This window comes from Aythya ferina (genome assembly GCF_964211825.1).
Source record: "Aythya ferina genome assembly, chromosome: 9".
In the NCBI taxonomy this organism is placed as follows: Eukaryota; Metazoa; Chordata; class Aves; order Anseriformes; family Anatidae; genus Aythya; species Aythya ferina.
In genome coordinates this window covers 6946605-6957347 of record NC_140305.1, presented here as the reverse complement: position 1 = coordinate 6957347, position 10743 = coordinate 6946605, and the positions used below count along the sequence as shown (strand labels likewise).

The following is a 10743-nucleotide window of genomic DNA, read 5'->3' as shown; positions in this document are numbered from 1 at the left end:
CGATACAGGATTTGCACTTCATCTGTCAGACACTGGGAGCCTGACTGAACTCAAGAGGTCATATTTGAGGAGCTGTAAGGCAGTGCTTAAATAAGGGGTCAGTGAAACTGGATGGATTGCTTGCTGCAGTCTTCTGAGCAGTCACCTGAAGCCAGGTTCCTGCTGATGGTCCAAAAGAGCTTGAGGAAGAAGGGATCCATGGCAGGGGAAAGGCTGTGAGCTGCAGCTATCCACAGCCAGAAATAGTGCCAGGGAGATGCAACAGGCAAGCTAGAGCACAGGAGGGTGGATGACTCCCCTGAAGAACTGGGGATAGAGCTTTTAGAGTTGAATTCAACTGAGTTTAAGCGTAAGTTTGAATTTTAGGTTAAACTTGTATTGAAGAGTCAAGCTCTTAGTATCAGAACCCCAGAAAGAACAAACCCTGTAGAGGCTCCACTTAACTCTAGAAATTGGGGAACTAGATAGCCACTTGAAGTAAAATAAATAAATAAAATTAAAAACAACAACAACAAAAACAGCATTTTTCTATCAAGAAGAAGAAAAACAACCACCTTAAAACTGATGCCTTTTAGTTTTTATGTTAAAAACAAACAAATAAAAAACAAAAACAATGCTTATACTAACAGCTCCACTGGCAAGTATAAATTCCTAAGCCTGAGAAAGGCTGAGGATGTTTTATTACTGCTTTAATACTTCCTTTATGGAAGGATCCCACTTTGCATCTCTGTATACCATAAAGGGAATAAAGAATAAAAAGCAGTGGCCTTGGATTGCTTTGAAGTAGTCTCATTACACCTGTGTGTAATTGGGAGGTATGTCACGGTTTATCAATGCATCAACATCACATTTTAGTTTTGTTGAAATACTAAAAAGAAGCAAGTTATACCCAGAAAGCAAGAAAGAGAGAAAAATGAGGAATGGAGTGTGACTGAATTTTCTTGCTTTCTAAAGCGCTTCAGAGACGCAAATGCCGATCACAGCTGCTTGTAATGGGTAAATAACGTTACCTCCATATTGAAGTAGTTGACTCTGAAGGGAATTTGGTGGCTGAAGGACGTAGACAGCTTTTCAGCTGATATTTCTTACGGTTGTATCAATTCTGTGTCAGCTGAGTTGCTGGAGCGCTGCCTGCAGTGCAGATCCAGCAGCCCCTCGTCTTTTCTCAGTTCTACGGCCAGAACAGGGCTGTAGAAAAAGAAGATAGGAAGAAGGAGGAAATTTACTTAAATATGAATGTGCTGGATATCAATCTAAAAAAGTAAGTAAAAGAAGATCCATATCCTTTTTTGTTTCCCTCCATATCGTAAAGGTAAGTTTCACAAACAGAGAAAGTTTGTGAAGAGGCCTTGAGCAGTGCGAAAAGGAAGAGGTGTTCCACTGATGTGTGCTGGGATCCAGAAATACTTGTTACCTTTGTATACTCAGTTTCTCTGACAGCGAACTCGTTTTACAATGTTTTACGTGTTTCTAAGATTTGTGATGTTTCTCTGAATTACTTTCCTGCAAAATACAATGAGAAACCTTCTACCAAACGTTCCCCCTAACCTCCTTAGTGCCTTCCTGCCCAGCAAAGGCCTGCCTAAAGCAGCGAGTGCAGCCCAAACAAGCAGCCCCATGCCTGCTGCACCGTTGTGGTTCTTGCAGCAGACGAGAGCTGCAAGCTGGGGACGCTCGTGCCTGTTGGCCCTGGGAGGCCTGGCCTCCCCCTGGGGAGCTGTTTGCCAGAGGGGCAGGCAATGAGAGGCCCTGGGAAAGCACCTGGCAGCCGATTTGGGGGCAGCTTTGTGAGGGGCTGTTGTTTCATTAAGGTGCCTTCATAGCCCTCGCTGGGACAGGCTGAGGTTGGAGGGGCAGAGGAGAGAAACAGGAGCTGCCTCCTCCACCTTCTGCCTGGCTTTCCCTCATCCTGGTGCCATTTCTGTTTTTTTTTTTTTTCTTTTCTTTTCCGGCTCTTGCGTTGCCACCTGAAGGGTGCTGAGAGCTCGGTGGGGCAGGGTGGCCGGACACCGCCACTGCCACAGGGGGTGCGTGGCGCGTCCCTCACCCTGCCCGCCCTGCTGGCCGTGTCCCCCAGCTGCTCGCCGAGCCTCCTCCGTCGCTGTGGCATTTACAGGCGGTGCTGTGCCTGGCCGGTGCCACATTTCCACGTTTTATATGAACCAGGCCCCTGTCCGCAATACAGGCGGCGAAGGAAGGCGCAGCTGCAGCCGCTGAGGCGGGACCCGGGGGCATGGCGCCTCACGCCCGGCGGCCATCTCAGCCCCGGCCCCTTCGCGTCCCCTCAGCACCGGGCCGGGGGTGCCATGGCCGCCCCGGGGGGCTGGGGCCGGGGCCGGGGGCTCGGGCTCGGTGTCTCCCCTGCCACCGCCAGGTGCCGCCGCTGTGCCGCGGCCGGGTGTGCGGCGTGTCCTCATGCACAGCAAGCCTCTGAGGCAGGCGCGGTGGCAGCACGGTTTTGGTTTTGGTCCGGTCCCCAGAGTCATAAATAAGTGCTGAGAACAGCCGGTCCTCGGTAGCAAGGGCTATTCGTTATCATCTTATGAGAGGCTGTTCTTTATTATCTCTCCCTGGATATCAAGGTTGAGGCACGCGCTCCTTTCTGAAACTGGATGTAGCCGTGACTAGGCGGTGCTCCCTAGCCTGGGGAGGTGGCATGAGAGGGACAGCAGAGGAGGAGAGCTTGTCCTGCTGCGCCTTGGGGAACCTGGGGGCTGAATCCCTACAAAGCTCGAGCTTGCTGGGGTTAATGCATCCACTCCTTGCCTCCTGATGCTTGGGGCTGCGTGGTTGTGCTCCTGTGCCCAGGAGTTGCCGCTGCTGCTTTGATGCATCCATTGCCTGCTGCTGTCTCATCTTCTTCCACCTGATTTCCTCCTGGCTCAGTGTTTTGTCTGACATTTTTCTCCATTTAAATGACTTAGTGGCTTTGCATTCCTCCTCCCGAGTTCTTAAGGCTGGGAGGAGGAGGGAAGGCAAAGAAGAGAGAGCTGGCAAGACTGTTGCTACTTCAGGTGCTATCTGAAATATCTCATCACTTCGTGATCTTCAGAGAAAAGGAGAAAAGACCCTGTGGAAAAAATATTTAGTATTCTCAAACACAGATTGGGAACTTGGTTATGTTTTATAGCAGAATGTGTTGTTCATTGTGTTCATCCTTTTGATGAACAACACCCAAAGCCTCTCTCCCAAACCCCACTCTGCTGTCCTGCACTTGCCGTGTTGTCTCTGTGGGATGCTTTTGCCTCCCTCTTTTGCAACTTTCTGTTCCAGCACTCTGTGAAGTGAGTGGCTTGGCTAATGATCGACCAAAATGTTTGCTTTCCTTCCCTGACATTTGTTCTATTTCATGCAAAGTCAGAGGTAATCCCCTCTTTGAATACACCCTGTCCTTGGGGAACCAGCAAAAATTAGTGTTTTTAGTACTCGTGCTGCTGCAGATCCTGCCACAGTTTCTGAGACATCACCACTGTGCTGCCTGCCCCATCTCCGATGGACGTCATCCCTCCCTTAGCAGAGCTGGTAGGACAAGGTGCGCGTCCACATGTCAGCCTGGCATCTTGCTTCAAGCCTTCATTGAAACTCAGGGCAGCAGAAACTGGCAGGGGTGTGAGGATGGGGCAGCTATGGACAGGGAGGGCCCTGGCTCCAGCATCTTGTGGCAGCTCACCCATGTGGCCCCCTGCCCCAGGACAGCATCGCTGCAGAGGGGGTGCTGACAGGCAGATGCTATGGGAACGTGTTTCAGCATGACCTTCCCGTTTAAGGCAAACTTTTGTCCTCCCTTAGGTATTGGGATTAGCAGGCAGAGCATGCTTGTTTTCGTTAAAAATTTACAGACATTCATTCATCTTTGAAACTCATGTCTTTCTTGCTTGAAAAAATCTCATTTTCAGAACACAAAAGACAGATTTCCAATGTTAAAAAAAAAAAAAAGGATTTATGTTTAATTATCCTTTTTTATATTAGCAACAATGATTGAGTTTTACTGCATCTATACCTAAATCACAAGAATTAAGAAATGCTTTTAAAAAGTTTACTATCCTGTGCCTTGACTCACAGCCAGTGGTGAAGGCCTTATCACATATCAATGAATTCTGTCAGTATTAACTCCGTCAAAGCAAGTTTTATCAGCTATGAACCAGAGATAAAAGCTGTAATTTGACCATAAAAAATCTGATGAGGTGGAAAATATTTGTTTAACTCTCGTATAATATGCTGGTTGAGGAAGCGTGTGTTATTACTGTAGCTTAGTTAACAGTGGTGGCGTACGAAATGCATTTTGGTAACCACTTACAAATCAGGATAACTGGTATTATTTACTCCTCCAGAACAGGAAAAGCATTATTGGAAATCCTGAAGTATGGCATGCCATTAATTCATGAAGTTATGCATCTGAAGACATGGTATTCATGCTCTTTTGAGGAATAAGCAGGTGCTATGTAAACACACTTTGACGCCAAAGGGCATTTTATCTGAGTAATGATTGTAAATTAATCCAATTAGATTTGACTCAAGTTGTGAGAAGCTGAGGTTCCCAATCAGCCCCTTGCCGTTCCACCATCTCCTTCCCTTGTGGATGGTTTCCTGTTCAGGTCAGACTGCCTGTTGCTATTCATTTTGATACAAAAACATGTCTTAGATTTTCTAGTTTGATAGGCAAATATTGAGGAGTGTCTTGAAGAAAGGACAGCCTTCGTGGGGCTGTCTCTGAGACCTTTTTTAGAAGATTTTCATCCCGTCATTCAAAAGCGGGGCATGGAATCAAAGCTGTAACCAAGTGCACTTTTTACCTGGAAAGGAGGGGTCCAATACCTTCTTCAAACCTGCTTGTCATATCTAACTCCTGTGTCTGCTTCCTACATACTGATAGTACCCAGGGAACAGTGTGAGAGGTTTCTACTCCCAGCGCTGATCAGCATTTCCTAACTCCAGGGTAGGCAACTCTGGGGCTCTGGAAGACGGTATGAAAGACAGCGGGCCAGTCTGTTACATCAACTGCTCTTGGAGCAGTAGTTGACAGTGCTAATCTGCATTATGTGGGATTAAACAGGCACAGTAATTAACTTGCATAAGAGCTTTAGCAACTTTTGGCCTTTGAATTGCAGCATGTCCTGTATGTGGTGGTGTGGGGCACCTGTAGCATCCAGACAGCACGGAGGGAAGCTGCGGAGAAGGAAATGCAGCTGAAATTGCAGGTGCTAACAACAGAGAAAGGGAGAGAGAGAGAAAAAGTGCTACGCAGCCAAGGCCAAATATTCACAGTCATTGTATCAGGAATTAATGTGTGCAGAATGATTTACAGGTGTACTGAAAAGGCATTATGGACGCTGTGTCCACAGTGCTCATCACATCCAAAAAATTCGGCAAGAGATGTCTCCATTTCCAATCCTAGCTTAAGTGTTATTTCCTGGTGAAAAGTGAAGTTGTACATAGGAATTGGTCTGTCAGTTTTACAGGGTTTACTCATCACAAACCGTAACTTCAATTCTTTGTGTTATGCTTGGGAGATTCAGTTTAAATGAGCCGAAGCAATTCCTAATCTGAACTAAAATGCTAACGCAGACATGCCAGAACTTTCCCCCAGCCTCTGTCCTCAGGTTCTGGATTCAGTGACCAAGCACCAACACCTTCACAGCATCTATGCTGAGAAGCGCTACAGAAATAAACCCAAAGCAATGTGTCTGGTGTGTAGCAACTCTTCTGATGCAGCTAATTCAGATCTGCTTTGAATCAAGCAGCAGGAAGGCCGAACTGCAGTTGACTGTAGCATTTTCTCTTTCTTTGAAAACATACAGTGCGGGGGAAAAGGTCTTGAAGTCAGCAGGAAAACCTGAGAAGGCTGAATTTCCCTGGTGTGTAGTGTGGTATCCTGGGTCTTACGCATCAAGCATGTTTCAGTTTTACGTGAGGCAGAAGTTAAGAGTCACTAACAGGTCATCTGAGATTCGTAGGGCTTGAGGAAAAAGTGCTGCTCCAGTCTGCCTTGAAGACAACGTGGGCTTTTTGTTTGTTTGGCTTTCAGACTTGGGGTCCTCTTGCAAGCCGTGCAGGAATCTGTTCTCAAGACCTCTTTGCCTTGCAGGAAGTGTTGTTTTAGGAGACTGCCCTTTTCAGAGCAAAGTATTTAGGTTTTCTCATCACCCAGACAGTCCCATATAACTCCAGATGTTTAGAAACTGTTGGGAAAATGCTTGCTGCTGAAGAAAATAGAAAGCTTAGGTATGACAGACTGCAGCCCCGTGGCACAATCCGTGTGGGAGCGCAGAACTTCAGAGTCCTGATTCAGTCCTAAAAACTGGTTAAAAGTTACTTCAGATAGTGGCTAATCAGCTCAGGAGGATACCATTTATAGGTACCGAGGGTGTAACAGTGTCTCTTGTGTTTGAAAACAGTTTCAAGGGGGAAATTGGGCCTTTTGCTGCCTTCTGGGTCTTTTAACCAAGCAAGTAGTCCTGAGCGCTGGTCTCGGACTCGGGAGCAGGTTGGTGTGCAGGAAATGGACTCCCAAAGGAGTTACAGGGCTGATCATTTTGTAACAGACAAATGAGCGTTCATGAATGGATTGCCCTGGGACTCAGCCTGGGCCCTCATCCTCTGGGCCTTGGTTTACCTCTGGCCGCTGCGTTGTCGCTGCTCCCCAGGCTGCTCCCGCTGCAGAGTGCTGGCAGTGCAGCTGGATGCCAAAGCCTGCTGGTGCTCACACTCTCTCACAGGCTTGCTTCCTGCTCCTCCTGTAGCACCTGCAAATCCCCCTCCTAATAACCAGTCTCTGCAGGCTGGCGTAAAAAGCAGATGAGAATAAGTTATCTTTGTGGCCTGATCCTAGTGAACTCTTGACTTCCCTGTCTCTCACAATCCAGTGCGGAAAGCCTGACCCTCTCTGCAAGCTGACTAGCCCTGCCAGGGAGCCTTGAGAAGCTCATCTCCCTTTGAAGAAAACCACTCATGGGTGTGAAAAGCTCTGATCCTTATCTAAATCTGGATATGCTGTCAGAATGACGTGGAGGAGGTAAAACCAGTAAGTGATAATCACCGACTGCAGTACTCTTTTTGAGGTATTGCTGTTTACCTGCATAGAAAAGGCAGCCCCTAGAGTCCTGCAGACAGTAATTTTTGTTTTGAAAGCTGGTTTGATCTTTCAGGTAAGAGATGGGAAAACAAAGCAAACAGGTTTCTTACAGTTAGTAAAAAGCAAAGCATGTAAGTTAATGGTCCCCACTTGAAGGCACAAAACCAAAAGTATGAATGTAACAACATAAAATGACTTTGAAGTTGAACTAATTATTTTATTAACTAGAATCCTAAAAACCATGTCTTGTTTCTACAAGAATCTCTTCAATGGATTTTGTGTGTTGATAGGCTGGCACTCTGAACCTTTGGGGAAAAGGTTATGTGCATGGAAATCCCCAGTTTTAAAAATGTTTCTTGCACTATTTGTCTGTTGTCCACAGTGGCAGCTGAATACTAGTGTTGACGTGCTTAATATTTATAAGGCATTGTTGTCAGTTGTGCTATTATTATATGTGATGTGTCCTTTTCAGTATTTGAAGGATATTCTTCCAATATCACCTGACTCTATTCTATGTTTGCTGTGTAGGATTTCACAGTGCAAGGTGGTAAGAGCTGAAGAAAATAGATAAGAGCCTGACACTGAAAGGCATAAGAGCCTTTCCATTCAAGAGTGCTAATTTCCATTTAAAATTGCTAAAAACCACATTGCACTTCATGCAGAGCGGCATCCAAAATTCTGATTCTGCTTCCAACGAAGGCCGTAGCCCGGTGCTCTCAGCACACCTCCTGACAATTTCAGCTCCGTGCCGAGACTGGGATGCGGCTCCCAGGTGAGACTGCTGCGTGGTGTTTTCAGCTTCCTCTGCCGTTCCTGTCCAGCTCGATGGGCAGCTCCTCACCCCATCTGCGCAGCAGGGGGGCTGCTCTGCCCCGTGCTGGTTGAGCAGCAGTCAGGCACGGCCACCCCGCCTTGATCTATCTCCGAGGGCATCTGGGTTGTGCTGCCCGCGGCGGTGTCCCAGCGCCTCCCCTCGCTGCAGGCACCCGCTGCTTGCGCTCGCTGGGTGCAGCCAGCAGGCAAAACCAGCCCTCATTGGGGGTGCAGGTGGATAGCTGTGGTTTTAATCGCTTGCATTAAAACAAGGAAAATGGAAGGGAACACCCAAGCATCCCGTCATCGTTAGAGGGCTCCAGCGTTACCACCTGCTGCCGAACATACCAGGCGTGCTTGCTCTCCAGCGCTCAGTGCAAAGAGGGGAGTTTGATTCCTTCTCCCTTTCAGGCTGTAGCCTTGATTGTAAGTGAAAACTGCACGCTTCGCTGCTAGCCAGGGCTGTAACCCAGCTGCCAGAACTCGTTAAGAGAGCGCCAGCCAGCCCTGTGTGCAGTTTAATCTTTCCTCTGATCAGGAGCGGTACAGAGGGACGTTTTTAATGCACCAGGGCTGACTTCTGATCTAATGCCAATGCTGCTATGGTTTTCTTGTCATTATTACTTTGGATAACTTTCAATTATGTTTCCAACTGAAAAAGAGCTTTCATCTGTGCGCTCACTGGGACTACATTTTAATTGCCCAGGTATTGAAAAAAGTGGTATTGTTAAACCATCGGCCCGAGCTCAGGTAAAACGTGATTTCTCAGCACAGTTACCTAGGTGTCCCTTTTAAGAATTTATCACCATTCAAAATAAAAAGAATCAGAACATAATGTTCAGGCCCTCTTCATGTTTGAAGGGGGCTGTGCAGCCACCCCCTAAGTTTTGGTGAGGGGCTTGCAGCAAAGGAATTGCCATGGATGGGAGAAGTCAAATGTTAATTTGTATGTAAACAAGCACATCTGTGTGCATGTATGTATAAAATGGGAGAACTTCTGCATCTACCTTCCATTCCTAATAACTCTAATAAGCTTTCTTAGTTCTCTCCTAAGGTACTTCAAGTCCAGCTCAATGCTGTATAAGGCAATTTGAGGGTTGCCGTTGTTCTGCTCTATCCCAGATCAAAGTCAAAAAATTACTGAAGGAAAGGGTTTCATGTTTTAAAGGTGAAGTAGTTCCATCAGCATTCTCCTTGTTGGCCTTAGGTTTGTTCCACCTTTTCATTTGAAGGGTGTCCTTGGATTCTTTAAAATATTTTCCTTAGTGCAGCAATATTGAAAAATTAAGTGAAATCTTTCAAAATGTACACAATTCACCTTGATTTCTTTTCTGGTTGGATTCTTCTAAAGTTTCCTGGTTCAGCATCAATTTCAAGCAAATCTTGGCAACTAAGGAAACAAGCACAACGAGCAAGAGAAGTTTGGACTGGAGTTTTCCATTTTAAACTTGAAACATGCAAAGCTGGAACCTAGTTTCCTGGCTGAAGCCTACATGCAGATGAATGTGGTGACCCAATACCGTGATTTCAGCTGCTTCCAGATCATTCCCCTTCAATAAAAACAAATGAATGAGGATTGGAAAAAATTAGTTCAACAATGCTAAATCACAATCTTAATTACATGTAATCTAGTGTAGTGAGGGGCTGTGACTATGGGCTCCTGGCATTCTCACTGCTCACTTGTTGCTCATGCCTCTTGGACTGTATTGGAGTGTATTTTGTGGATTTCTTCCACTGAACCATTTCAGAAGTCTGGCTGAGAGGCTGTGCGCAAAGAAGGGCTTGCCCTGAGGAGGAGATGCTCCGTGGAGCTGCAGCCTGAGACGTGAGCCTGTAAAGCTGAAAGGAAGCCGAGGAGCTCCACCATGGGCACAAGGAAGACACCAGTGTCACACCTGGAGCTGCGCTCTCCTGAACTCCAGAGGTATTTGGATGCCGGGTGAAATCCTCACCCGGCTGGTGTTACACGAAACATTCTGGCTTCTGAGGATAGAGGATTTCCCCTCACTGTTTTAATTCAGCAATGAGAAAAGGGGGGCTCGCCTTCTTGCCTTGGGACTGAGCTTCCCCACCCAGCGGTGCCTGCTGGGGGCTGCGTTTCAGCGCTTGCTGCTCGTCCCAGCAGGAGCTGTCCCCGGCCGGGTCTGGCAAAAGCAACCACACTGGGGGCTGGGGGTTAGTTGTTAGCAAGAGCAATATTTATGTCTTCTTGTTTTCATACTTTTATTTCTTTTTAAATGGTAATCCTGCTCAATAGGTGACCTAGTGATTTATTTATTTATTTATTAAAAAGCTCCATAGGAAAAACAAAAACATAGCTGTGTTTTTGTTTTGTTATCCTCCTTGCAAGCCTCCTGATGTTTCCAAGGCCTTGACTGCGGCGGGCTTTTAGCCTGTGGGTGGAATATAGCAGCACACTGCCAAGTGCCTGTAGGTGTGCTGCCACTACGTGCATGCTGACCAGCGCAGCAAGACCTGCCTGAAAACGCAGGGTACTGACTGCGAGGAGGGACAGGAGTGGGCACGGGCACAAGGGGAGGTGGGAAGAAGCCTGGGGTGCTTTCTGTTGCTGTGCCTGTTTGTTCTTGCTTAGGGGACGAGCTCGAGAGAAGGCAAATGAATACCAGCAGGAGCAAGGTGTTGCCAGGCAGAAGAAATGGCGCTGAGTCACACGTGTGCCCTAGGCAAGGATGTCAGGAATTAAGAGGCAGGGCAGTGTGTGCAGTGAGCACTGCTGTGCCTCAGTGTCTGGCATTCAGCTACGCAAACAGGCACGCGGCTGCGTCACCCGCCGAGGTATTTGCTCGCATACCTACGGCCAGGCTGCCAGTTCTTTAATTAAACAGGAGCCAGCACCT

At 47.2% G+C, this 10743-nt stretch overlaps 1 long non-coding RNA gene across 2 annotated transcripts; it reads left to right on the top strand.

Annotated features, from left to right (window-relative positions):
* Positions 1-1054: 1054 nt before the first annotated feature.
* Positions 1055-10240, top strand: LOC311441151. 2 transcript variants are annotated; one of them, XR_014695829.1, is made up of 3 exons: positions 1055-1261; positions 6864-7021; positions 7735-10240. It is a non-coding gene; the product is annotated as an uncharacterized lncRNA (long non-coding RNA). The 2 variants fall into 2 exon arrangements; XR_014695830.1 differs by having other exon boundaries at positions 7601-10240.
* Positions 10241-10743: the final 503 nt, after the last annotated feature.